This window comes from Hevea brasiliensis, chromosome 7 (assembly GCF_030052815.1).
Source record: "Hevea brasiliensis isolate MT/VB/25A 57/8 chromosome 7, ASM3005281v1, whole genome shotgun sequence".
In the NCBI taxonomy this organism is placed as follows: domain Eukaryota; kingdom Viridiplantae; phylum Streptophyta; class Magnoliopsida; order Malpighiales; family Euphorbiaceae; genus Hevea; species Hevea brasiliensis.
This window is the reverse complement of record NC_079499.1, coordinates 20,494,106-20,521,665: the sequence shown is the minus strand read 5'-3', so window position 1 is coordinate 20,521,665 and position 27,560 is coordinate 20,494,106.

The window sequence follows — 27,560 nt, the reverse complement described above, 5'->3', positions numbered from 1 at the left end:
CCAAAAGAGCATGCACAACATCTAAGAGTGGTTCTTTAGACCCTAAGAGAATATTTGTTATATGCTAAGTTTTCAAAGTGTGAGTTCTGGCTGAAGTGTATATCTTTCTTAGGACATGTAGTGTCAGAGAATTGTATTAGAGTGGATCTCAAGAAAGTAGAAGCAGTAGCAGATTAGCCAAGACCAACCATAGTGACTAAGGTCAAGAGTTTCCTATGTTTGGCTTGGTATTAAAGGAGATTTATACCCTATTTCTCTAAGATAGTTGCTTCTATGACTAGGTTAACTCAAAAGAATAGAAAGTTTGAGTTGATAGACCGATGTGAAGAGAGTTTTCAAAAGCTCAAGGAATGCTTGGTGACAACACCAGTTTTGGCTTTAACTTCGAGCAATGAAGATTCATAGTGTTTTGTCATGCCTCTAGAGTGGGTTTGGGATGTGTTCTTATGCAAATGACAAGGTATGTAACATTCTCACTTTAGGCAGTTCCGTACATTCTACTGTTTCGATGACTCAAGTTTATTCGGACAGTTAGAATATCTAGAATCACACTTAAATTAGAGTGAGGAGTCATAATTTAATTAAATAAAGATCAAGTAAGGTCAAAGAAAAAGAAAGAAGTGGAGTACAAATAGGTTAAATGAGCATAAGATCCCGGCGATGAGTAACCCTACTGGGAAATGACTATGGATTCAGTTGCTACTCCAAACTCATACAGGACCTTGTAAGACCCTTAATTAAGATTTAAATGGGATATTATTATGAATTAATAAGTCTAGGAAATGAAAAGAAATAAACACAAATAAACATATTAAAAGCTAAGGTGAAAGAGGGAGATAATGACTTATCGGGTATTATGGAAAAGATGAACAGAAATTCGGTAAGAGAAAAATTTAGTCAATCAAATTTAAGAGTTCAACATTGACCAAAAGTGAGATAAAATAAGATAATGAAGATGGACTAAATAAATTAATCAAGATTAGTAAAAGTAAACATAATTAGTAAAAAGTAAAACTGTAATGATTTAGAATTTCAACTTATTTACAACTTTGCCTTTCCCCTTATTTACAAAAATACCATTTTTTAATAAAATAACATAAATATCCATAAAAAGGGAAAAAACTTAAATTAGAAATATGCATATTCTTCAAGTGGCCTCTCATTCTCTCAAAGTTCCACCATTGTTACTCAATTCCCAAGCTCTAATTACTTGAATCCTTCCACAATTCTCATAGGAAATCAAGAGTAAACCCTAAATTGAACCTTGAATTGAAGAAAGCACACTAGAAATTCAAGGAATTTGGAAGATTGTGAAGAGGAAGTGTTGGCCCATTTAACGTAAGCTATGTTCTAAGCTTAACTAATGGTGAATTCATAGTATTCAAGTTTGATTGTGAAGTTTTCCTTTGAAATTGATTGAAATTATGGATTGTAATTGAAGAAGGGAAAATTAGTTTGGGTGAGGACAAGTGGGAAGATCAAGTTTTGGTTGGATTTGAAGCAAATTGGAGGTTGATTGAAGTTAATTGAAGCTTGAAATTAAGGTTAGTGCTATGAGATTTGATGAATTTGAAGTTTATGGCAAATTGAATTAGGGTTTCAATTGAATTAGTGTTTTCATTACTTGTGACCTATTTGATTCCATTGTGTATATATTATGGCTATTGGATGTGTAAATGTTGGGATATGATAATGAGATGGCAAAACAATTGAAAGAATAGGATAGTATGCATTGGGATTGATTTTAGACAGCCTGAGTCTAGTGAGTTCAAATGCTCATAACTTGAGTTATACAACTCTAATTGTTGTGAAACCAAAGCCAAATTAAAGATGAAACCTAGACCTACAACTTTTGCATTTTGACTTGGACCAAATTCCTATGGTAACTTGGTTGAATTTCTAGAGTAAATTAGATTTGCTGAATCTGGAATTTCCTGCAATTCTAGCAAATTGCTCTATGACCTCTGTGTAATAAATAGGGCATAACTTCCATTGTATAACTCTAATTAAGGTGATTCAAAATGATCTGGAAACCTAAGACATAGGCCTACAACTTTGTTTTAGAGACTGTATCCAAATTCTGTGTGCAAGACACTTGAATATTGAGTGCAACACTAATTTGAAAACCTGGAAACCTAGAAACTGCAGGATGCTGCATCCGTGAATAAGGGTTGATCATTTAGCCATAATTCACTCTACAAAACCCCAAATTGAGTGATTCTTGAACCCGTGTAATTCTAAGACATAGGAGAACATTTCATATGGAGAAAACAAAGTTAAATTATGGCTGAAACCTATCCAAAATAGCTTGATAAAATGGGTCCAGAATCTGCCTGGATTCTGGAATACGTGAAAACTGGAAATTGGTCACTGGACCAGTTTTGGTAAAATGACTATAACTTGAGCTCCACAAATGCAAAGTTAATGATTCCAAAGCCAAAATAAACCTAAAACATAGGTCTATAAATCTCATGAAGAAGGTATGGCCTAATTCCTACTATACCTTGGTCCAAATTGTTAAAGAAATTGAGGTAATAAATCTAAAAACTGTAAAATTTTAACATAATAGTTCAAAATATGAATGGTAATGAATGCCAATGGCATGAAAAGCATGAATGAGATATGAAATTGTATTTTGGGACTTATGCTTTCTTGATGAATGAATAATGAAATAATGAGAATGTTGACTTGCTAATGATGATAAATTAGCCCGAGTATGCCTAGACAATAGTATAAGGGTTAGATAGATTAGCTTGCCAATAAGGGATGAGATTAGCAGTACTGCATTTGGCTTTTATGTATGGATACCATTGACAAGCACCGAGTGTCCAATATGATTATTCCTTTGGCTTTTATGCCTAATTATATTTACATACCCGGTAGGCAACGATGTGTCTGACAGTATGACGGCCCGAAGCAACAAGTGTCCAACGCCAGTAAAACCCGCATATCCAGTCAAAACAGTCGAATTAAAGGTTACTTGGGCACTGAAATAAATTAAAGAAGTTGAATATCAAGATAAAAAAAAAAAAAGAAGGGAAATATCCCAAAGAGATAAATGCTTCCAAAGATTACAAAAATGTGTAAATATGAGAGAATAAGAAAAATATTGTGAAAGGTGTTTAAAATCATCATGTGAATAAATAATGAAGTGACAACAAAAATTTGATATTACAAATTCTATATTTCTTTTAAATGATTCATAATTAATTAAATGAGCATTTACCTTATATTTCTACAAGCATTGAATTTATTATTTTTGTTTATATATTGTACTTTATTATTATTACACCACTAAGCAGAAATGCTTAGCGCGATGGATTTTTCCTCGCTCAGGTTCTAGTGATAAGGTAAAGTAGACATTGGGACAAGGAGTTTTGTGCTGATCAGCAGTAGAAGCCAGTGCCACCTCCATACTTCATTTTGGTATATATACTTCATTGGCCCATAGAAATATCTGTACATGAGTTTTGTAATTAAATATAAAGGTTGTAATTCTAATTTTGAGTTGTATAAAATTATGTACATCATGTAAATAATGAAATGAAAGAAATTCATGAATGGAAATGGTTATGTGAATGATTATGAATTATGATTTGTGATATTAAATGGTTATTAAAATTGAGATTATCTTATTGAGATATTCAAATGGGTTAATTAATTAGCCGGTCAAATGTTAATAATATAGGGAAACTCTGGTTGTTTTTCTGTTAAAAATTCCTTAAATTAAATAATAATAGAATGAAATCGAGCAATAAATTGAATAAGATAAGACTAGGTGTTTTGGTATAAAATGTGGCATTCTTTTACTTGGCTGCACTGTAGATCGGGTAAGGAGGTATTACAAGGTAGCAACTTACGCTTTGAGGTAGTTGAGCAAGCATGAAGCTAATTATCCCACCTATGATCTAGAAATGGAGATTATAATTTTTGTCCAAAAGACATGGAGAAACTATTTTTATTGCTCTAAGTGTGAAATCTTCATAGAGCATACGAGTCTTTAATACATCTTCAATTAGAAGGAACTTGCAAAACCAAGGATCCCCTCAACTCTTAAGGGTAGAACTTTTGTGGGTACTTCTAGCATCTAAGTCAAGCAAACTACCAAGAGTTATTCCACCCAAAAATCTATTGCATGCAATAGTAACTAAAAAAGAGAGAGAAACTAATTTTTTTTTTCAAAGGAATGAATTTAAAATGGACTATTTATACCCTTGCCGTCGAAGGGACTTTGGACTTCTGAAATCCCTGCTTTCGGTTGCGAGAGTCCATTCTATTTGAAAGGACATTTCAAAAGTAAAAAGGGGACTTCAGCTGTCGAAAGTCCAACTTTTGACTCCCAAAGTTCCTTCTGCCCAAAAACACAACTTAAACTCTTTATTTTGCAAGAACAAACAAAGCATATACATTCTTATACACATCTTTAAAAAATCATAGTACACATATAGAACTTACCACTATTTTCTTTATCCGTCAAACCCCAAGTTTCATGAAAATTTTTAATGAATGATAGGAATTCCAACATCAGAAAATGATGGGTGTTACATTCTACCCCTCTTGGGAACATTTGTGTTTGAATGTCAAAACAAACATAACAAGCATCAAACATAAACAATCATAACAAACTTAGCATGACATAGGCAAAACAAGTAAGGATATTGCTGTAATATGGATTCACGAGTCCCCTACGTGCATTCTTCCATGTTATGGTGATTCCACAGTACTTTAACCATAGGTAGATTATTTCTCAATCTCTTGGTCTATGTGTCCATGATCCTAATAGGTTATTCAACATAAGAAAGATTCTCTAAAATTTCCATATTAGGTTCATTGATTACCTTATTTGGATCTAGCACAAACTTCCTTAGCATAAAAACATGAAAAATCGAATGGATACATTCCATTTATGGTAAGCTAGCTTGTAAGATACATTCTTGACCTTCTGTAGCACATTATAAGGTCTAATATACCTCGGAGCTAGTTTACGCTTCTTTCCAAACTTGGTAACACCCTTCATTGGAGATACCTTGAGAAGCGCCATGTCCCCTACCTAAAAACCACTTCCTTTTTGTGGAGATCTATATAACTCTTCTGCCTACAGGTTGCTGTCTTTAACCTCCCTTGATTAAAGGCATCGCCAAAGTGGTGATTTTCGCCATCTTAGTACCTAGCAAAGCTCTCTCACCAACTTCTTTCCAGCACATAGGAAACCTATATTTCCTCCCATACAAAGCTTTATATGGAGCCATTCTAATACTAGAGTGATAGTTTTTGTTGTATGCAAACTCAACTAGTGGAAGATACATTTTCCATGATCCTCCAAAGTTGAGCACACACATTCTTAGCATATCCCCCATAGTCTATATGGTTCTTTCCAACTATTCATAAGTTTGAGAATGGAAAGCCATGCTAAATTCTAGTCTGGTACCCATCTCGTTTTGAAGACAAAGCCAAAAATTAAAGGTTAATTATGGTCCCCTATTAGAAACTATTGTCACCAGCACTCCATGCAACCTAACTATCTCTACCACATACACCTGAGCAAACTTATTCATAGAATAGTTAGCTCTCATAGGAATAAAATGAGCAGTATTAGTTAACCTATCCACTATTACCCATATAGAGTTACGTCCATTAGAGACTACGGGTAACCGTTCGTGCATGGTGGTTGATAGGCTACAAGAGGTGAGTAACACTAACCTTAATGAATAGAAACTTATTTAATTAAACTCAAATTCATTGTCATGCATCATTTCATGATTCATTAGGTTGTATGTATCTAGAACATGATTATGTTGCATTATTGGAAATTTATTGTTGATGCACAATGGATATTGGATGACCCACTAATTTCCCTCATGATATGGATATGATATGTTATATGTTATGATCATGCATGATATGGGTGGTAAGACCAAGAGAGGCCTAAAAAGCCCCTGGCTCACTATTATGAAAGAGGAAGACCCAAATAGCTTTTTTATGAGCCAGGCACTTTAGTTATGTTATGTATTTAAGAGCAATCCTGAGGAGCATCTATATGAGCTGGGCAAATTGGTTATGGAAAATCACTAGTGACAAGTCCATCTTATATGAATTTTTTATGATGTGAAAAACTTCTGTAACTGATGCAGTGCATATGTATTAGATGATTAATATGATAAATGTAATGGTTGGTTTACTCATTAAGCTTTTTAAAGCTTACCCCTTCCCCTAACCCCCAGATGCAAGGTTTTAAGAGTAGAGTTACCTACAGAAAAAGCTAGCCTGATGCTTGAGTTAGCAAGTTCTTTTATATTTTGTGTTGTAGATTGGACATGTAATTTGTAAATGGATAGATACTGTGCTTGGTTTCAGAAAAGTTGTAATATGTATTGTTTGAGATTAAGATATGTATGTATGTTTACCTTAACCTTTAAAGCACACTCATTAAGTATTTATAAATTTATGCATGAATTACACTTGAGCATTTATGAATGAAATGAAAATGTTCAAATTCTGAACTATTTTAAATGAAAATGATTTATGTTCCAATGTAAATGCTAAAGTTTGATTGTTTATAAGTTGCTTAGGTTTTGATTTATATGGAATGAGTTATGTTAATAGGTGTTAAGCTTGCTATGGGTTCTAGCAGCCTTAAGCTGACCCATTCCCTAATGCTGATAACGACCCCTAGTAAGGTTTGAATGTTGTTGCCATCTATGCTTTGGCCTTCTTTCCCTTCTTGAACCTTTTAATTGGCTTACCTTTTGACCCACCACTTACTTATATATCATGTGACATAATAGTTTGGGATATCTTGGTATCCTCACATTTCTGATTCCCTTGTGGTTATTTCTTCCCTGGTATCCTAATTCCATTATTGAGCTAATAGGAATCTTTTTCAATATTTGACCTTCTACTCAAGTACAAAAAGTAAGTAGACTTATAGCATGAATTTAGACCATATCGGTCTCTGAAGCTGCCTTTTATTCTTATTATGCTCATCCTAATCTGAATCTCTCATTTATTCCTTTATTCACTCCTTTCACCTTGATCAGGATAACATCCAATTGCTTTATTTCTTATCCCTATGCTTTCCTCATTATCCTAAAAATTTGGCACTAGTTGCTTTCCCATATAGTCTTTGTCAAGCATTTACATCCTTTGCATTATCTAGGATTTAGCCATTGACTAGCTAACTCACATTTAGTCTGGCACCTAGACTTCCCTTTTCTCAAAGTTGGGGCGCTAGTTACCTTACTCACCTCTTTTATATTCCTTCCATCTTTTATCATCTCATTTACATCAAAAGGAGGATCTATAAGAATCCCTTTAATCTTCATTTAGTCAAGGAAGCCTCCACTTTAAAAAGTAAAACCCTGACCCTTATTGTTATGGTTCATGAAAGCTGCCTCCACAACCTATGTGTCTTTTAACCATATTGACCTTTTTTTTTTTCCCTTTATGAGACTTTACTTGTACCTAAATGAACACAATTTGGTCTTCCTTCTCTCTCTCTTTTAGAGAGATTTTTCACTCTGGAAGTAAAAGCTAAGGAGAGATTCAAGGAAAAACACTTATTCTTCTTTCTTCCTTGGCCCAACTTCCTTCTTCTTAATAAGAGGCTTTAATGAGGAATTTCCTCAAGTATCCACACTTATCTCCCCCAAACTTGTGGTCTTCGTGTCCAAGTCTACTTTTCTAGGCCCTAAAACTCCTTACTTCTTATATTCTTAACCATTTTACCTCATTTTTTTGAGCTACTTGTCACCTTCAAAGTGTCTCAGGTGCTTATCCTCTTTAATCATCTTATTATCCCTTCGAGAAGATCACTTTACTGGTTATGAATACCATCTATAACCCTCTATCCTTCATAAGGCATATATCCATGCTTTGCATGACAATGACATCTGAGAAGGGGTGCAATCCTCCTTATTTTGCCACAACAACTATCGTAATGCCTCAACTATCCTTGGACTTTTACTAAAAACTAGATATTTTCTTTAAAATAATGTGGGCACTTAACCTAACTATCTCCTCTAGTATCTCCAGGTCACTAACTTGTGGCTTATAAACATTGGCTTAGAAGCCCTTGATTCCTTTCTATAATGGTATACTCATACCTTATAAATAACTACAATGAGTGGTGGCTGGCTGTACATACACATAACCTCTTAGGATGTCAACTTATTGCTTAAGGCTCTATGCCTCTGCATAACTCTTGGGAGGGTATTATCTTGCTTAGCATCAGATGGCCTTATCACTAACGTGCCAAAGCTATATAATGTCCCACTTTAGGGACAATAAGTTTCTATCAAGTGATTGAATCACTTCCTTTAGCCTCTATCCTCTAACACTCTTTAGCTTTTTGCCAAGAGGGTCAAAATCCCTCATTGGGAGTTTTCAACTCCATTTAGGTGGGAACAACTCCATCTAAAGCATTCCTAACATAATGGTGGGAACAAACCACACAACACTTCATTTAGGTTCTCCTAGGAGGCACACAGTTAGATACAACACTCCTATGTCAGTACTATAATTTACACTTTACAATACTAATATTAAGAACATTGCATAAGCAACTGCAATACTTTCGAATAAACCTTATGTAACACCCCTCACCCAACTACAATGTAGCCGACCAAAGTGTGCTAAATTCGGTGCTGGAGCACCCTATCTTATCTTACTTTATTCCTTTAATCATTTTCAAGTTATTATCTTTTAATATCAATTATTTTTTGACGGAGAAACTAACGGAGTTTCCCCTATTTTATTAACGTTTGACGTATTTTATTCATCTGCTTGAAATTTTCAATAATATTTTAAAATAAAAATCTCATCAATAATTCTTATAATCATCTCATCATTTCATGCATCATCATTTCTGATAGTGTCCATACATTTCGATTCTTATTCATTACCATGCATATTCATTCATGCTCATTTCATATATAAAAAATTTCAAATTTTCATTAATTACATAATTTACAATTTACATAATACACAAATTAATTATAATTTCATAATTTATATTTCAACATGATAACTAATTATAAATACATAAAATAACTTTTATGAGCCTTATCTACATGCATTGCTAAGGAGGTAACAACTTGAACACTTCTGATACTTCTGCTGATCTGGACTCCAAAAATCTCAGTCAAAGTACCTACGCGAGGAAACAAATCCATCGTGCTAAGCATTGCTGCTTAGTGGTGCAATAATATAACAAGAAAATAATATATACAAATTAAGAAAAAAAATAGAGCATAATTTAAGTATTCAAGAATCAATTTGATTTACTATGATGTTTCTAGTATTATCTATCTTATATGCTAATTTGTTCCTCTTTGGAAGTACTGAGTTTATATAGTAATAATATTCGATATACAGATTAATTTTAGGAGTAATGGATTTTCGTTTTCTACAATATTGAAAATTTCATTTACTACTACTTGATTCAATTATGTTTCCATTGCTAATCTTTTTTTTTCTTTTTTCTCATTTTATTCAATACTTTCTAATATTTTTAATTACTAATGTTCTTAAATAATTTTAATAATTTACATTGCCCAGGTAACCTATGACAGGCTGACTAAACTGGATAACGGGTCATTGGCACTGGACACTGCGGTGCCTCGGGCCGTCATACCGTGGGACGCAGAACGTCAATCACGTATGCAGTCAGTATAGCTAAAAAGCCATGATAATACATAATCAGGCATAAAAGCCATGAATACGGGTATAAAAGCCATGAATATAGGCATAAAGTCATTAATACAGGCATAAAGCCTTTCGCAGTACTACTAAAATAATACCTTATTGGCATACCAATCTATCCAATCTGATACACGTGTCCAGGCAATACATGGGCACATAGTACCATTAAGAGTTTATATGTTTCATCTTTTTATTATATTTTTTGTTTATATATTTTATAGCATTCTAATTTTGTTTATAATGGAAACATAATTTCCAAATTCATATTTCTAGGTAATTTATGCATTCATCGTAATATTCATACTAATTACAATTCACATTCATTTAATCTCATGTACCATTCACATTCAAAACATCTTTCCTTTCTCTCTTGATGGGAACCTAAATCCCAAATGACACTTTTATCACATTTATTCATTCAACAATATATTCATGTAAAGTATATTTCATACTTCAAGTTGTATTGCTAATATATTATGAACTCCATTGGTGTTGGGAGTATAAGTCTCAACAATCCATCTAGGTTAATTTCATTTTATATTCAAGTGGTATCACTTATGTTTTATTAAACCTACTAGTAATGGGAATACAAATCTTAATTATATATTCACATAAATTAAATGTTCATTAAGTCATTTAGGTAAATTACTATTTCTATTCCAAGTAATCCATGAACATTTTATGGATTCCAAATTTCATACCTTAATTTTCTCTACCAATTTAGTTATTACACTTTGTGTCTTTGTATTACTATTCACATTAGTATTCACTCAAATTATTGACTTTTTAATACATAATAAATTTATTGAACCTAAGTTCACCAAGATACCATATTTTGCATTTTATTTTTGTTGGTATTAATTTCCAATACCATTTCAAAGCTTATCTTATGTTATTCAAAATTTTTAGATTTCATACCGTAGGTTTACTATTCCATTGGTCATTTGCACAGTAGGAATTTGACAAAATTGTCTTCATGAAAGTTGTTCCTTATTGTGTCTAGTTACATTTCCTTTTTTGAATCACTCAATTTGGAGTTTTTTAGCTAAAGTTATGGCCTAAACACCATAACTGGCCGGATTGGAAAGCATCTAGAATTCTGGGCAAAATTGGTTATAGCAGATTTGGTAACCTAAGTTTGGTTGGCAATTTGAATTGGTTAGGTTCAGATTTTGAGTTTGTGTTCTCATAAAAGTTGTAGGGCTATGTCTCAGCTTTTTTCCGGTAAAAGTTCAGGTCAATTGGACCTTTCTATACAGAGTTATGACCAAATGAATTAATATTGTTTATTTGATCATTTTGCCCAGGCAGAATACATGTCACGCGGATTAGGGCAATTTTCAGGTCAACTTAGTTTAGTTTTCTGGGCAGGGTTTCTTCACTAAAGTTGTTCCATTATTTGTTTAGTTTCATGTCCAATTGGCCTTGCACCAATTGAACCTATGCAATTCCATATATGGCTATCCAAACCTACTGGACACACAACCAGTCCTGCAGGTCACCAAGGGTAGCATGCCTAAGCTCAACTCCAACATCCTTACTCACTTCAATTCCTCCTCACACACATTCAAATGATCAATAATTGACCATTACAAGGTCAATATACCATTTCATGAGCAAACCCTAATTTTTTTTTTTTTCACAAACCCTAATTTCCAAGTGTCCATTTTATGCTATCATGCCATCTAACACATCCAACACACATAATCCAACATCTAACTCAAGTTTTCTCACCACAAACCACTTCTAAACAATTCAAGTCATACAAATCAACAAATCTCATCCTTCTCCCATGGCTGCAAATTTTCATACACACTTCAATATAATTGTTTTGTTCAATTTTTCAACAAACTCTCATTTAATTAGTCTTCCTAACAAGGATTAAAAAGAGAGGGAAGTAAGTATAAGCACTAACCTTTTTGAACTACACTTAACCTTGATTAAACCTCCCTAATCTCTTCTTCTTTGGCTTCCAATAGCTTTTTCTAAGTGAAAGATCAAATTTTTGTGAAGGGACTTGGCAATTTTGGTGAACAAATGGAGAGGAAATTCAAGCTTTTAAGCTTAAAAATGGTGGAACCTCTTCTCTCTCTCTCTCTCAACGTTTTTGGCTGCCCAAAGGTTGAAGATGCAGATTTTTTTTTTCAGTTTTTGGTCTCTTTTATCTCTTTTAATGAGTTTAACAAATTGTGATTGGTGGAGGAAATTTAAATGACATCATATGATGTCATGATTAGTATTTTCTTTCATTTTCTTTTCTTCTCTTCTCTACTTATTTCCAATTTAATTTTTAGCAATATTTATTCATATTTTAGATCATAATAATTATTTAATTAACTAGACAGGTCGGCCAAAAATCATCTCTGAAGAAGAAATGACCAAAATACCCTCCGTTTGGCTTAACAGACTAAAATTGTCTGTACCGATTGAAAAATTTTTCTAATCCTTTTTTTGGCATTCTAATGCCATAGAAACCTCAATAACTCTTCTCTGGAGTCCCAAAAATTATTTTATAAATTTTCTTCTGGGTTTAGGGCTCCTAGTTGCGAGAACCGCAACTTTCCATTGGGTTACCCATCGCTTGGGCCCCGGCTCATTTAACTTGGTTGTATTTTATTTCTAAAATTTTTCCTTAATTTTACTTACACTTATTTGAGTTATTTATGACTCCTCACTCTAGTTTAAATATTTTTCCATACGTTCTAGCTATCCAGACTGACACCAGTCATCGAAATAGTAGAATGTGTGAAATTAATACAGTGAGGGTGTTACAATTCTTCCCCTCTAACAAAAATTTCGTCCTCGAAATTTACTGGGTATAGGTATCTGAGATAATTCCTTTACCTTTCTATTGCTCCCTCTGTCTAATTCTTTTATATATATATGGTACTATTTAGTCTTTTCGAATCTATCATTATACACTTAGGCATATCATAAGGGAAGGATACTTTACCTCAAATTCACATTTGGGGCTTCTTGCTCCTCTCCGGCTTGGGTGACATTTGAAAGTGGTGTTACTGTTGTACTTGGTACTTCCACAACCTCTGTTTGGGTCCGTGGTAAATTCCTCTTAGGACAATCTTTCAGACGATGGTCTATGGCCCCACATCTATGACAGGCTTCAGTCAATTTATGCCACTTGTTACAATAGCCACATTTTCTTGCTAGTCTTAGCGCACTCGCTACCAGTGTTTCTGGTTGATCTCTTCTAGGTATAGGCCTGGGTTTAGTCTCCTACTTTGATCAGATGTCTGACTTAACTGTTCTCTTGGCCTCTTATTACTAGATTGTCCAAATTTCCTCTTTTGCTGATCACCACTCCTCTTCTGTTCCTCTTCATGAACACAGCTAATATATTTCTTTCTGAACTTTATCAAAAAGAATTCCCAAGTTACGTCGGCTGGTGGCACTACCTTGGTTACAACATCCCACCACCAATATGCAGCTTCTTGTAACAATGAAACTGCACACTCCAAACTCTGTTTTGGTGTGCAATGGAGCTGCTGCAGGACTCTTTTAGTCCTTTTTAACCAATACTCAGCCACTGAAGAATCGTCTTCCTTTCTACCATTGAAATCAACTGCTCCATACTTCCTAATTTTTCTTAGAGGTGATTTTCGCTAAGGCAGTGGTGGAATAACCCCAGTCATCTATCGAATGAATTCAGTCATCTGCTCAAACAAGGCCTGTTGGGGTTGTACAGAAACCTCTTGCACTGGTGGAGTAGGATCTCCCCGATTTCCAATATCACTCTCAGTCGGGATACGATTTACTATTTCTTCTTCTACTGCCCTCTGCGATTCTGAGTCCATACCTTAACCTAAAATAACCAAGAAAATAGATCTACATTAGTGTCACCTCGACTCATATGAATGCAATGCATGTTATGCACACTATCCCCTTCCATCTATCTATGCCTAAGAATGCCTAAATCATGCTCTGATACCAATAAATGTAACACCCCTCACCCGATTACAGTGTAACCGAGCAAAATGTGCTACATTCGGTGCCGAAGCACCCTATCTTATCTTACTTTATTCCTTTAATCATTTTCAAGTTATTATCTTTTAATATCAATTATTTTTCGATGGAGAAACTAATGGAGTTTCCCCTATTTTATTAACGTTTGACGCATTTCACTATTCATTTACTTGAAATTTTTAATAATATTTTAAAATAAAAATCTCATCAACAATTCTCATAATCATCTCATCATTTCATGCATCATCATTTCTACTAGTGTCCATACATTTCGATTCTTATTCATTACCATGCATATTCATTCATGTTCATTTCATATATCAAAAATTTCAAATTTTCATTAATTACATAATACACAAATTAATTACAATTTCATAATTTATATTTCAACATGATAACTAATTATAAATACATAAAATAACTTTTGTGAGCCCTATCTACATGCATTGCTGAGGAGATGATAACTTGAACAGTTCTGATACTTCTGCAGATCTGGATTCTAGAAATCTCAGTCAAAGTACCTGCGCGAGGAAACAAATCCATCGCGCTAAGCATTGCTGCTTAGTGATGCAATAATATAACAAGAAAATAATATATACAAATTAAGAAAAAAAAAATAGAGCACAATTTAAGTATTCAGGAATCAATTTAATTTACTATGATGTTTTTAGTATTATCTATCTTATATGCTAATTTGTTCCTCTTTGGAAGTACTAAGTTTATATAGTAGTAATATTCGATATACAGATTAATTCTAAGAGTAATGGATTTTCGGTTTCTACAATTATGAAAATTTCATTTACTACTACTTGATTCAATTATGTTTCCATTGCTAATCTTTTTTTTTTTTTTTTCTCATTTCATTCAATACTTTCTAATATATTTAATTACTAATGTTCTTAAATAATTTTAATAATTTACATTGCCCAGGTAACCTATGACAGGCTGACTAAACTGGATAACGGGTCGTTGGCACTGGACACCGCCGTGCCTCAGGCCGTCATACCATGGGATGCAGAATGTCAACCACGTATGCAGTCAGTATGGCTAAAAAGCCATGATAATACATAATCGGGCATAAAAGCCTTGAATACGGACATAAAGCCATGAATATAGGCATAAGGCCTTTCGCAGTACTGCTAAAATAATACTCTATTGGCATGCCAATCTATCCAATCTGACACACATGTCTAGGCAATACATGGCACATAGTACCATTAAGAGTTTATATGTTTCATCATTTCATTATATTTTTCGTTTATATATTTTATAGCATTCTAATTTTGTTTATAATGGAAACATAATTTCCAAATTCATATTTCTAGGTAATTTATGCATTCATCGTAATATTCATACTAATTACAATTCACATTTATTTAATCTCATGTACCATTCACATTCAAAACATCTTTCCTTTCTCTCTTGATGGGAACTTAAATCCCAAATGACACTTTTATCACATTTATTCATTCAACAATCTATTCATGTAAATTACATTTTATACTTCAAGTTGTATTGCTAATATATTATGAACTCCATTGGTGTTAGGAGTATAAGTCTCAACAATCCATCTAGATTAATTTCATTTCATATTCAAGTGGTATCACTCATGTTTTATTAAACCTACTAGTAATGGGAAAACAAATCTTAATTATATATTCACATAAATTAAATGTTCATTAAGTCATTTAGATAAATTACTATTTTTATTCCAAGTAATCCATGAACATTTCATGGATTCCAAATTTCATACCTTAATTTCCTCTACCAATTTAGTTATTACACTTTGTGTCTTTGTATTACTATTCACATTACTATTCACTCAAATTATTGACTTTTTAATACATAATAAATTTATTGAACCTAAGTTCACCGAGATACCACATTTTTTTTGTGACACCCCATACCCGTGTACAGTATACCCGAGTAAGTAATGTCACACGGTGTACCGGCACACTCTAATATACCCTAATTAATTTTCATCATAATTTTGAATATAACTTGTAAAATATAACTCATTTAAGTCATTTATTGAAATCATAATTTATTTGAGGTTCCGTAAAGTTTAAAGAAAATCCGTGAGCATCAAGCTAAAAATGGAGAAAACAGTTCTTCGGAACCTGTGAAAAACACTTCCAATAAACAAATTCATTCATTCTCAACTCCAATATCATCACAAAACTCAATATCAAGATCTCACATTTCAATTTCAATTCTTAATCATCCATCACATGTGATGATCACATATAAATCATAAATAACCATTTACTTTTCCATTCACAAATACAATTTTCATAATTTACATAAACCTCGATATACATTACACAAGTTTAATTACATATGAGAAAATCAAAATTAAGTTACAAAATATCAAAATGACACCTAGTGTCCTACCAATGCACTGCAGAAGTTGAGGTGACACGGACACTATGCAGAGCTGTAGGATGGACTCACCCAGTCTGTGGTCTACTGGGCTCACGATCTGTATCTCCAGTACCTACGTGTGGCAAAAGCAACGCGCTAAGCAATAATGCTTAGTGGTGCAATAATATAATAAAAGAAAATAGCAAGAAATTAAATGTGTAGTGAATGTGTACGTTTTATTTGTTTGGTATTTGTATATCATTTACTTTGTTCACTTTTATTCATTTGGTTGCCCCAAGTAACCTACACTAGACGCATCAGATCGATAACGGGTAAACCGCACCGGGTGTCTAGTACCTCGCCGTCACACCATCCGTCACATATGCATCTCCGGTGTGCAAATGAGCACTACCAAGTCAGAATAATCTCGTGCACAAGGCCAATTCTCAATGCAAAGTCAGAATGGCTAAAAGCCATGAAATCACATCATGGCATATTGCCATGTGCGATCGCTAATCGAACCCTATTGGCATGCCAAACTATCCAAACCAATCATGTTAGGTATACTAGGGCATTTGAAACTTTTAAATTCTTCAATTTGTGCATTTCAAGTTTTGGTGTCACTATTCACCTCATTGGTCAACAAAAATGTGGACTTTTGGATAGAAAATGTGTACATTGACTTTGGCACTCCCAACATACCACATTTTACATTTAAAACTTGTTAGAATTGGTCACCATTACCATTTCTAACTTAAAACCAAGAGGGCAGAAAATTTCAGTTTTTGAGTCTAAGTTCACTGTTCCATTAAACACTGTTACAGTGGAAATTTGAAGAAATGGCAAACATGAAAGTTGTTCCTTATTTTGTCTAGTTGAATTTCCTTTTTGAATCACTCCATTTGGAGTTTTGTAGCTCCAGATATGGTCCAAAAACCACAGCTGGCCGGATTTCCATTCTGCAGAAATTACTATATCTACAGTAACATGAACAGTGGCTAGAATCACTTTGTTGGATGGGTTCTGGCCATAATTTGGGGTAGGTTCCTTCATGAACGTTGTTTGTCTATGTCTTAACTTGTTTCTGTAAAACTTTCAGGTTAATTGACCATATCTACAGTGAGTGATGGCCAAATGAACAGTTACTGTTCATTTGGTCAATTCTGCAGGTGCTGTTGCAGGGTGTCCGGATTGGGGCCAACTTTTGGTCCTCTTGCTTTGGTCTTTTGGGCATGGTTTCTTCAGCAAAAATGTGCCATTATAAGCCTAGTTTCATGTCCAATTGGCCAAACACCAATTGGACCAACACAGCCCAAGTTATGGCAGTGCAAGTGGACTGAATTTTCAGTCCCTCTGCTGTTGTCCTAGGGCAGCCTACAACTTCACTTTGCAATCCTATTTTTCAGTCCATTTTATGGTCAACTTACCTAAGATGGTCACTAATTGACCATTAAAATGTGCTCTAACAATTTCTTAAGCCAAGTCAATTTTCACTCCCCAAAACCCTAGCTTCACATTAGGTTTTCTACAAAATGCCTTAGTTAGCATACCAACTTATTATTCTTATGTTTATAAACTTCCTACATGATTCTAGTTCACTTCAAGCTCATCAAAAACACTCCTTCCTATTCCTTCACTAGGGCAGCCAAAACTCATGTACACATACACATGAATTTTGTTCATTTAAATTACATTTTCTTACTAAATTCAAGTTCCATTTCATGAAATTAAAGAGTTTTAGGTATATAGTGCACTAACCTTGAATAGGGCAGTTTTTTTACCAACTCAAATTTTACTTTATTTCCTCTTCTTGGCTGCCAAAAGCTTGTTTAAGGTGTAGGGTAAAATTTTAATGAAGTGAGGTTAGGGTTTTTTGGTGAAACAAGGTAGGAAATTAAGCTTGCTTGATTGAACATCAATGGAGGGAGGAAGAAGAGAAACTCACGTTTTTGGCTGAAGAGAAGGCAGCTGGTTTTTGGTCTTCCTTGGTCTTTATTTAGCTCTTTTATTAGTTAGTCAAATGGTTACTTAATGGTGATTGGTTGGCAATTTTAAATGACATCACAATGATGTCATAAATAAGCTTTTTCTTCACTTTCTTTTCTTTCCTCCACTACTCATCTTCAATTTAATTTCTAGTAATGTTTATCCATATTTTATGTCATATTAATTATTTACTTAACTGGACAAGTCGGCCAAAAATCACCTCTGAAGGCGAAATGACCAAAATGTCCTCCGTTTGGCTTAACGGGTCAAAATTGTCTGTACCGATTGAAAAATTTTTCTAAATATTTTCTTGGCATTCTAATGCCATAGGAACCTCAATGACCCTTCTCTGGAGTCCCAAAAATTATTTTATAATTTTTTCCCCGGGTCTAGGGCTCCTCGTTGCGAGAACCGCAACTTACCTCTGGTTACCCATCGCTTGGGCACCGGCTCGTTTAACTTGGTTGTATTTTATTTCTAAAATTTTTACTAAATTTTTCTTATTAATATTTGAGTTAATTATGGTTCTTCACTTTAGTTTAAATATTTTTTTTCCAAAAGTTCTAGCTGTCTGGACAGACACGGGTCACCGGAACAGTAGACTGTGCGGAATTGCTACCGGGAGGATGTTACATTTTTCTTTTATTTTTGTTGGTATTGATTTCCAATACCATTTCAAAGCTTATCTTATGTTATTCAAAATTTTCAGATTTCATACCCTAGGTTTACTGTTCCATTGGTCATTTGTACAGTAGGAATTTAACAAAATTGTCTTCATGAAAGTTTTTTATTATTGTGTCTAGTTATATTTCTTTTTTTGAATCACTCCATTTGGAGTTTTGTAGCTCAAGTTATGGCCTAAACACCATAACTAGCCGGATTGGATAGAATCCAGAATTCTGGGCAAAACTGGTTCTGGCAGATTTGGTGACCTAAGTTTGGTTGGCAATTTGAATTGGTTAGGTTCAGAATTTGAGTTTGTGTTCTTCATAAAAGTTGCAGGGCTATGTCTCGGCTTTCTTCTGGTAAAATTTCAGGTCAATTGGACCTTTCTACGCTGAGTTATGACCAAATGAATAAATACTATTTATTTAGTCATTTTGCCCAGGCAGAATGCAAGTCACCCGGATTAGGGCAATTTTTAGGTCAACTTGGTTTGGCTTTCTGGGTAGGGTTTCTTCACTAAAGTTGTGCCATTATGTGTCTAGTTTCATATCCTATTGGCCTTGTACCAATTGAACCTATACAATTCCATTTATGGCTGCCCAAACCTGCTAGACTCACAACTAGTCCTGCAGGTCACCTAGGGCAACATGCCTAAGCTCAACTCCAACATCCTTACTCACTTCAATTCCTCCTCACACACATTCAAATGGTCAATAATTGACCATTACAAGGTTAATATACCATTTCATGAGCAAACCCTAATTTTTTTTTTTTCACAAACCCTAATTTCCAAGTGTCCATTTCATGCTATCATGTCATCTAACACATCTAACACACATAATCCAACATCTAACTCAAGTTTTCTCATCACAAACCACTTCTAAACAATTCAAGTCATACAAATTAACAAATCTCATCCTTCGCCCATGGCTGCAAATTTTCATACACACATCAATATAATTATTTTGTTCAATTTTTCAACAAACTCTCATTTAATTAGTCTTCCTAACAAGGATTAAAAAGAGAGGGAAGTAAGTATAGGCACTAACCTTTTTGAGCTTCACTTAACCTTGATTAAACCTCCCTAATCTCTTCTTCTTTGGCTACCAATAGCTTTTTCTAGGTGAAAGATCAAATTTTTATGAAGGGACTTGGCAATTTTGGTGAACAAATGGAGAGGAAATTCAAGCTTTTAAGCTTGAAAATGGTGGAACCTCTTCTCTGTCTCTCTCTCAACGTTTTTGGTTGCCCAAAGGTTGAAGATGCAGATTGTTTGGTCTCTTTTATCTCTTTTAATGAGTTTAACAAATTGTGATTGGTGGAGGAAATTTAAATGACATCATATGATGTCATAATTAACATTTTCTTTCATTTTCTTTTCTTCTCTTCTCTACTCATTTCCAATTTAATTTTTAGCAATATTTATTCATATTTTAGATCATAATAATTATTTAATTAACTGGACAAGTCAGCCAAAAATCATCTCTGAAGATGAAATGACCAAAATACCCTCCGTTTGGCTTAACAGGCTAAAATTGTCTGTACCGATTGAAAAATTTTTCTAAACATTTTATTGGCATTCTAATGCCATAAAAACCTCAATAACTCTTTTCTGGAGTCCCAAAAATTATTTTATAAATTTTCCTCTAGGTTTAGGGCTCCTAGTTGCGAGAACTGCAACTTTCCATTGGGTTACCCATTTCTTGGGCCCCGACTCATTTAACTTGGTTGTATTTTATTTCTAAAATTTTTTCTTAATTTTTCTTACACTTATTTGAGTTATTTATGACTTGTCACTCTAGTCTAAATATTTTTCCAGATGTTCTAGCTGTCCAGACTGACACCAGTCACCGGAATAGTAGAATGTCCGGAATTAATACAGTGAGGGAGTTACACCTTATCCTTTTCCTCTAAACTTTCATTAACACTTTGATTGAAACACATACCCTGATTGGCATTCTTGTGTCATGCCACCCTTCTTGGTAGCTATGGCCTTATCTAAAGCAACCAAGTGTCTCAGGTTAGTTACACATACTTGTGCCTCTAATAAAGAAAGCACTATGTTTTACTGTGTTTTGTTTTATTGTCACTTGGGCCTTATATGATACTTTTCTTTTCCCTTTGGTGTTGACTTTGAACTTGGTCTTGCACATGTATGGATTGGAGGTCACTTTTTATAATACCCCATACCTGAGGTAGTGAAAATTCATACCTAAAGGAGGGTACATCCCATAAAGTACTGAAGAGAAAAAAGGCCAAAGGGAGTGCTGTGTTTGGGGAAAAAACAAGAAAATAGGGATGAAAGGATGAAAAGCTTGTCTAGGCAAGTTTGGCACTGAAGTTAAGGTTCAACCACCTGTGAGAGGGGGGCGTGAGGTGAAATATCATTCACTAGAATTATATAAAATGCACCAGGTAATGCCTAGGAAAGATGGTGGAGTCACAATGGTCTCACTTAAGTAACACCTCCTTAAATAACATTTCCTAGACATGCACTTCATACAATCCTAATAGAATCAAACCACTGGTAAATACTGTCTTCTCATAACACAACCACGGTACTAACGATTTGTGCCACGAAGGCATAGATAGACAGGAGTCGCCACCCGGGTAATAACCAGAACATATTAAGTATTTCTTCCGAGGGTCATAGATGGTAACTTACTCCTTGCAGAGTTTCTACAACCGCTATTACTATAGCCCAATGTCTAGGTTTGGGATAGTGGGTATGTAAGGGGAAGATGTTAGGCACCCCTTACGCCTGGTCTAACCTCGTTAATTCGAGTGTCAGTCCTCTACTAATGTTTCTAAAAGTCTTGTTTATTATTCCTTTATTAAACTTTATCCTAAAAATGCAATTCTAATCCTACACACGCAAGTAATTCACAAAAGGGTTGTTGTTTATAAAAAATTTTCATGCAAAAATAATTCCTATTTGTGGGGTTGCTAATTATTTAAATGATATTTACCAGATGACTAAAATTAATTTATTATTAAGAATTTAATTTACAAACAAATTCAATTTCAAATAACTATAAATTTCTATTTAACCTAATTAATTAATTTTCACCAAGTTACCCTAAGGATAATTAAACTAAGTTAATTATGCACATGTGTAATTTATTCTAATATCACATAAGGTCTAAACAATCACAACCTAATAAAGATTTCTAACATGCAAATTTATTTTACAATTACCAAGCATTAAATTAAATTTATTTTATATGCCAATGTTAGTTTAATTTACAAACCAGATTAATTTTAATTTACAAAGTATTTATTTAAATTAATTACATGCAAAAGTTAGTTAAATTAAAAATAAAGTTAATTTTAATTTACCATATAAAAATTCTATTATTACTACAATTTCATGCTAATAGTTATTCAAGTAGTTTAGGCCTACTTATCTATTGGTAAATGCAGTTGCTATTGGGGCAAGCTACCCTTAAAAAAATGGTCTTCTCTTCTAGTATAGCAATGATATCCCTAGCTTACTCCCGTTTAGCTCCACATAAGCTCCACGCAAATGTCCTCTTTGGTACTTATCAATCTTATTTGTAATAAAAAAAATAAAGAAACTAAAGAAAATAAAGAAAATAAGAAAATACTAATAACAATTCACATTGGATTCTAACTCTAGTATCCTAAAGGGGTTAAAATTCCTAATCAACTATAACTAACTGGTGGTCTAAGTCTTCTAACATGATCCAAATAGTTCATAACACCTCTTGAATTAAAAAAACACAGAAAAATAGATCAAATATCAATTAAAACCCAAGAACACACAAGAAGATAAATAAATATACAATTCTCAAATTCTGGCAGATTGACAGTAATAAGAAATTTGATTTTTAAAAAATAGTTAGACACACCTAAAAATCATGAAAATTTATAGAAGACAGCCAAAATAACATAAAACATCATAAAATTCATAGATTAAACAAAACCTTAGCCAAATGATCTACACAAATCGTAAATTTTCCTAAAGACAGAATCGCACTACTTTTTTGTAAAATTCATAACTCACCAACCATAATAGATATGAATACGAAACTAATTGGAAAAGATTCACAAGATTCCAAACTTAATTTTAGACATCAGATTTACACAAAAATATTAAGAAACAAGGGAGATATGGACTCTATAATTTGAGTATCCTGCAAATTAGATTTTACAGGAACCTTAACTTCAAATAGCAATAACTTGCAAAATATTAAAGCTTTTTTAGTGATTCTTGAGCCTAAAATTAATAGAATTTTGTGTAAAATATGAATATAATTTTTCAAAGTTTTTAGAGATTCAGAAAATAATGAAAAGTAATAAAAATATAAGAGATAGAAAACTGAATATGTGGAGAGTTGTTTATCCCCTCAAATTAAATATTATTACATGATCTATATGAACATATAAAATAACTTAAAAACAAGAAATATAGAATTAAACATTACATGGCATAGATCTTGAAAAGAAAATAAAAGAACTAACCTTTAGGAAATATCACTAGAAAGAAATAATAACTAAAAGAATTTTGACTATTCCTCTCTTTAAATTTTTTTTTTTTTTGTCTCCTTTCTTCTTCTTCTTCTTTTTTTTTTTTTTTGTGTCTTCTCCTCCTCCTTTTTTTTTCTTTTCTAGTAGGGTATTTATAGGGTTTTGGGAGACAAGTGTGATAGGGTTTAGAGTCATAGGGTGATAAAGTTCTAATAACTTAAACAACTAGGATTGCAGAATTTGGGTGAGACTGAGATATGGATTAGGTGTTTCAACCAACAGGAAGAGAGGGGAAGGCACCAATAGGGAGTGAGGAAGAGGTGTGGTAGAGTTTGAAGTCCTAGTGTGATAAGGTTCAGATAACTTAAACAACTAGAATTGAGAAATTTGGGTGAGACTGGGATATTGGTGAGGTGTTCCAACCAATAGGAAGGGAGGGAAAGGAGGTGGCACCAATATAGAGTGAGGAAGAGAGTGGGGCCAAAGGGGGAGAGAGAGTTTGTATGGGAGAGGGATAGAGAAAAAGATATTTTTTTTTTATTTTAAGTTTTTAAAAAATAAATTAAATGGGTCATATTTAAAATTCCTAACTAGGCTTTCTTAGGCTCATGGGGTCCAATTAAACTTAATTAGGTCCATTTAAGAACTACCCATATTAAATTTAAACAAAACAAAATTTTATTTAAATTAAATTAATTTTTCAAAAAACATATTATTTTTTTTTCAAGATCATGCTACGGAATTAATAATTTAGTTCTATGCCTCCTATTATATCTTACAATCATATAATTTTTCATCATCGGGTTTCCCACGGCCTCAATGCACATACTCATCACAAAATAAGGGTCTACACCACCAAAGTTGGTTTATCATAGAATATAAAACCCACAGCTAGGAGAGTCCTATTAGCCTACTCTCTGATTTTCTCCACTTCCCTCCCTCTTCCTCCCTCTTCCTTCAATTCCTCTAACCCATAGACCTAAAACACATTACCTTAGCCTCTCCATGGAGGAGGATCATCTTAAACCTCTCCAAAGGGTAAAGGGTATCCCTTCCCCTCCTCCCTCAAATAAGTTGAAAAAAAAGATGAAGAAACTCCTCCCTTGTCATACAAACTTCAGAGTACTTTGCCTTGAAACCCACAATCAATTTAGTGTATTCCCAATATTGCTCCCAAATAGGTTCAAACACCAAAGACTCACTTGACCTAACACCAACTTGTGGTGGAAAACTAATACACTTGTATTATATAGATGTTTTTAAGCACATTTGTATACTATTTCATATCATGTAGGCAAGCAATCTCATGCATAGTCATTAATTTCATCGACTTTTGTGATTTCCATTGACAAACTCTAAATTCCATGTTTTTTGCATCATTTCAGGTGTTTGGATGAAATTCTAAGGTATAGTAGTACAAAAGAAAGCTTGAAAAAATAGAAAGGGAAGAGAAGTGTTGCTGATACACTTTACACGGGTCGTGTAAGCAAAAACATAGACCTGTGTAACCTGCTGCCAAGGAAAAGCTGAAAGAGGCAAGGAAGAAACGCAGCAAACGTATCAGACCCTTGTAAATCACAGAAAACCATGTAAGTCTTTGCCTAGCTAGGTTTGAAGAATTCTTTGAAGAACAAAAGTACACGGGTCGTGTTCTTAGACCCGTGTAACCAGCTGCACCCCATGTAATCTTCTATGACATCGCGAGATGCAAACCTTCAAAACTAAAGTTACTTACACGGTTTTAAGCCTTGTAGTGATACACGGGCCATGTATCAATCAACAGCCAGTTTTCTTATTTTGCTCCAGCTTCAGTTTTTGACAGAGAGAAGAGACTCCTAACGCTTTTGGGGACTCTAAAAGGGAAGAAAACCTAATCCTAGGCCAACTATTATAAATAGAAGCTGCAAAAGAGAAAAGAAGGGGGAAAGAGAGGGGAAATCCCAGAGCAGTATAATCACTTTCTCACAACCGTCTAGAGGAGCAGGACATCAGCATCAAGGAGGAGCCTTCAGCCGAAGTTCCATAAGATCAAAGCTGCAGATCCTTTTCGGTTCTTTCATTCTATTTCTTTTAGAGGATTTTTATTATCCCGTACTTTATTTTTATCATGTTTGCTGAACTCACCATGAGTGAGTAATTTTCATATTCTGGAATTAGGAGAGTAATGCTTGTAATCATTATTATGAACAAACATTAAGTTTGTTTATTGGATTTGAGATTTGTTCCTTGATTTAATTTCTTGTGATCTTAATGCATGCTATGTGTTAGTACCCACTTAGTATTGATTATAGATATTAATTGAAGTACTGAAAGGTGAAGATTAATATTAGAAAATCAAGATTTTGAACCTAGGAAATCTGACCTAGAGATAGGCTGATGACCTTTGTGGAGTTTCGAAATTAGTCAAAGATCTTAAAGGGTTTTAATTAATTTAATCCCCATGAAAGTAGTATTTAGGTTAATTAAAATACACCTTAGGTGCCTTGAGAGAGGACTTACGATATCTTAGGATTAATTTTCATCAAGAAAAATGATTCTCAATCCAGTAAATAGACAATATTACATCCATAGTAAGATTAAAGTGTAAAATCTTAATTCCGGAATTACTTCAAAATAGACTATTCCATTTTAAGTTTATTACATTTTTTTATTCTAGCATTTAAAATAGACAAGCTTCATTCCCTCATTTTATTCAACAGCCTAGACAGCCAAAATCACTATGTAGTTTGGTATTTACTAATTAAATTCTTTGTGAGGTGATACTCTGCTCACTACTTTATTACTTGTTCGCGATCTGTGCACTTCAGGGGTTGTAAAACTAGCAAATAAGTTTTTTTGTGCCATTGTCAAGGAATTTTAATTTTAGTAATATTAGGTGATCAGTAATTTAGATGATTTAGGCATTTTCATTTATTGTTTAATTTTGTTTAAATTGTTTTATTCTCTTATTCTTTCTCAGGTGATTGGTTTGGTACATGACCAGAACGAGACCAGAGGAAGAAGTCTTTGATTTGGATCCAGAGATAGACATAATCCTAAGAACTATAAGGAGGGAGAGGAAACATGAAGAACAGGATCGAAGAAATCCAGAAATTCCAAATATGGCCAATAATAACAACAACAGTGGATGCCAATAATTTTGAATTAAAATCGGCATGGCTCCAGATGATCCAACAGACCCAATTTGGAGGTTCACCAACAGAAGATCTACACTACCACCTCCAGTGCTTTTTTGCCCTTTGTGACACATTCAAGATGAATGGAGTCTTTGATCAAGCCATAAGACTCAAAGCATTTCCATTTTCCCTTTGAGATAGAGCAAGGAAGTAGTTACTTTCTCAACCAGCTGGAACATTCACCACTTGGGAAGACCTCTCATAAGCTTTTCTATCAAGGTACTTCCCACTTGCAAAGACTGCAAAGTTGAGAGTTAAACTCAACACCTTTAGGCAAAGGGAAGGTGAATCAGTCTATAATGCATAAGAGAGATATAAGGACCTATAGAGAGAATGCCCGCACCATGGCATAGAAGATTGGCTCCTGATTCAGAACTTCTATAATGGGCTACTGCCCTCTACAAGGAGCACATTAAATTTAGTAGCAACAGGTGACCAAATGGAGAAAATGATGGATCAAGCACTTGAACTTTTGGAGAGGGTCGCATATCACAATTATGAGTGGTTAAATGAAAGGGCAAATACAAGGAAAACAGCAGGGATTCTAGAAGTGGATGCCCTAAGCATGATAAATACTTAATTTGTCCAGCTCACAAAGAGGCTTGATAAAATACAAGCCAATGCTGTAACACCCCTCACCCGACTGCAGTGTAGCCGAGCAAAGTGTGCTACATTTGGTGCCGGAGCACCCTGTCTTATCTTTCTTTATTATTTTAGTAATTTTGAATTCGTTTAATTTAATATCAATTATTTTTCTATGGAGAAACCAGTGAAGTTTTCCCTATTTTATCATCAGTTGACGTATTTTACTATTCACCTGCTTGAAATTTTCAATAATATTTTATAATAAAAATATCATTCATGCTCATCATATTCATCTCATATTCAATTATTGTAATTCACATACTCATTTGTACAAATCTATTCATACTAAATTCATAAGTAAACATTCTCAAATTACATAAACAAAAATTTCAAATTTCCTTAATTTACATAATTTACAAAATAATTACATAATTTCATAATTTACATGATCTACAAATTAATTACAGTTCCATAATCTATATTTCAACATACAATTCATAATTTATATTACAAATAATAACTAATTATAATGTACAAAATACATAATATGATCTATATGGGCCCTATCTACATGCATTGCTGAGGAGGTGACAACCTTGAGCACTCTGCAGA